Consider the following 3,425-nt stretch of genomic DNA (forward strand, 5'->3'; position numbering starts at 1 on the left):
GTGAGGATTAAGCGGTGTATAGATAATGGATGGATGGAGTTGTTTGCAGTTTTTAGCGTAATCAAGCAAACCGACAGTATTGTTGTTCATTTTTACGTTGATTGTGTGCAAAGTGCCTTATATTGTTGTTTATATGTGGAGACAATAACTAACCAGACGTAGAGATGACTGTGAGCGATTATCTTTAAAATATGACCCTCATGAATGACATCAAGTCATTCTGATGCACTGGTACCATTCAGGTAGGAGCTGTGATCACTTTAACTGCATTATCTGAGCTGAATTAGTCTTTAAAAAATAGAACCAGGTTGGTTATAATCTGGGCCACAGTGCCGAGACATAAAGATAACTGCATAAGAGATAATGTCTTTGTGACTGTCTGACCCGTATAAAAGCAGCTGTGGGTGTATAAGAACTGGACGATTTCTGCGTTTGGCAGACGCCCTCCTCCAAAGGTTAGGAGGGCTGATGTGACTCACTGGCTCAGCCCACCAGCTCTCTCCACCACCGTCATCAAAACACCCAACGAGGGAATATGTTTTGGAAGAATGCTCCCTCCAGTAGAGCACCACAGACTTGGAGAATCTGTTGTAGGGCACACTGAAGCTGTTCTGGTGGCACATGGTGGCCCAAAACTTTACTAAAACACAGTTTTTTTCTCCATCTGCAGTTTAGAGAAATGCTACTACTTCTGTAGCTCTCTCTTCCTGAAGAATAGCCAACAGTGTTCCTAGATAATTTCCTTTTTGCCTAATTCCACATATATATATAACCCTGGCAGTGCATCAAGGCACCTCATAAGGAACTTCAGGACTCCACAGTTGCGACGTCTGTGCTGTTCTTCCCCTGGTGTAACTTCATCCAGACTCCTGCAAGTCCACTGTCTACAGCCAGTCTGCTACCTTACTGCCTTCTACCCCAACATGTGCTGGCACCCATTGATAATGAATCACTGCACAAAACAATCTCATCCAACTCCCTTCATCCACCCACTGCAGTGCCCACAACGGAGCGACTAATTCTGCAGAGAATATTAATATCCCATCAGGCAGTCGGACAGATTTGCACAGATTGTACGTCGGCTATGAGCCAAATCCCACTCTTCTACTTTCAGGCTCTTGAGTCATCAGTATTTATATGGTTGGACCTCTTATTCCAAAGGTGTCCCTCTGCATAGACCACAAGATTTCTCATTTCTGTATTGATTCTCTTATTGACACGTCCACATTAACCTTTGTCCGCGGCCATGAGGGACAGGTTGCTCTGAATATTTTCTTATAGAATTTATAGCTGCCCCTATTAGACCTACCGCCACGCTCCTGCATCAAAGAGATTGATGTTCCGAAGTCGGTTCATTTTATCCAGTAGATTAGCTCTTATTTCGCAGCCTCAGTGGAGCCTCCTTGGGTTACACCAGGGATTCAACCATGCATGTTTCGCTTCACCTCGGCACCCAGAGGCAGCTGTAGAATAAATATGTGGATTGAATTTATTAGCCCCCATGTTACTATACACTTAGACACAAGTGCATTTACCGGTACAGGTCTGGATCTGCTGTCAGAGTCCAGTTAATGTTAAAGAGGCAGTTCATTCAAACTACAGAAAATAACAACAACAATAAATAATTGGTTTGCAATAATAAACAGCACAAAGATAATTCTGTTTTCATTTATCCAGCTATGGAAGGTAACATATAAGATGTATGTCTCACATTAGTTGTGGTTTAGTTTAGTTGTGGCCCAAGTATAGATAAAATAAAACTAGAAACTAAAAACCACCAATATTATCGACCCGATATTGGCTTAAAAATGTGATATCTGTCTGTTTTTTGTGCCTATAATGAAAACTCATAAACTAACGCCTGGATTTTGCATTTACCGGCGTGCAAATGATGATCAAACTGTGTCGTGACGCATGTAAACAAGTGCGGCTGCAGTAGCAAACATATATCGGTATCGGTTGATATCGGAAATTAAGAGTTGGACAATATCGGCTTATCGGATATTAGCAAAAAATCCAAGATCAGACATCCCTGAGTAAAACCATCAAAGTTGAAACTGGAGCAACTGGGGGCCTCAACAGTCAAAGTTGATTCAGTAGATGCTCACATACTCTGAAAACATTATATTTCCTATACTCATAATCAGTAACATTTCAGCTGTTATAGCCCCGATTTCTATCAGCGTTTTCTGGTACAACTACAACTGAACTCACTCAGTAAATCTGCATGAAGAATTTAAACTTCTCACAACAACACCACTGATTATGAGACAGTATTGCCTCAAAAAAAAAAAAAAAAAAGGTATGCAAGATGCTCTACGTCTGGAGACTCTATGCAGAAAGATCCCGGGTGTCCTCACCAGGACACGAACCGGCGACCTTCTTGCTGCGAGGCAACAGTGCTAACCACCAAGCCACCTTACAGCCCCACTGGAACTCACATAAATAGTAATTGTCAGTGTTTTTTAATGTCAGCTGAGGTTGTGTTTCAGCTGGAATTAGAGGTGGATGTGGGACCCTCACTGGACAAAAGACAGACATATTAAACAAAATGAAAAGGACAACACCACAGCTTCACTTTCACACTTCCTGCTTTTGCTTTAAGAACTAGTTTCTGAATCCAGTTTTGACCCCGAACATGATGTGATACCAAATCAAAGCGACTGAGAGGGTCAGTTCAAGTCTGCTTTCTAGACGAGTTAGAGATAGGAGGCCTCTCTGTATATGTACAGATCAGAGATTAAACCCAAAATCAGCTCACTGATCCCCTTCATAGGGGTCAATAAGCTAATTTTATCCTGACGTGGGGCATTAAAAACCCCCATCCAGTGAAAATCAAGTGGGGTTTTTTTCTTGGTAATATGTTCATGTGTTGTTTTTTTATATGTTTTAAAGACATAACATGAGTAAAATAGAAAGTCAACACCATGGCTGAGCATTTTCACCTTAAAACCACAGAGTACCGGTGACAGTATCAAAGAGTTGTAGGTAAACTGGTGTGCTGGAGCTGCAGTTAGGGCATAATACAGAGAGAGAAGGGGCCTTCACAGCATTGTGGAGGAAGCAACAGTGCAGAGTTATATTTAAGGCAGGAAGGGAGGATGTTCAGGGGGAAAACATCTTTGAAACTTTAATACACCGAGATGGCTTATAGGAACAGTCAGACCTGCTCAATGTCTCCCTCTGCAGCTCCCTGTACAAACAGCAGCTCCTCAGCTGGATCAAAAGCCTTTTCCTTGCCACCTTGACTACCAGCCTGTTTTGCTGTGCTTCACACTTGAAGAGCAGAGGGGTCTCTACTGCTCACCAGCTGATTTCAATACAAAAACACTCATCGTGGACTCAAGGGTGATTTTTTACATGCAATCAAAGTGAAGAACGCCCTTCTGTGTACGCCAGGCAGCCATTAATCAGCGCCTGCATCC

This window comes from Stegastes partitus, unplaced genomic scaffold (genome assembly GCF_000690725.1).
Source record: "Stegastes partitus isolate 25-593 unplaced genomic scaffold, Stegastes_partitus-1.0.2 Scaffold1087, whole genome shotgun sequence".
Classification (NCBI taxonomy): domain Eukaryota; kingdom Metazoa; phylum Chordata; class Actinopteri; family Pomacentridae; genus Stegastes; species Stegastes partitus.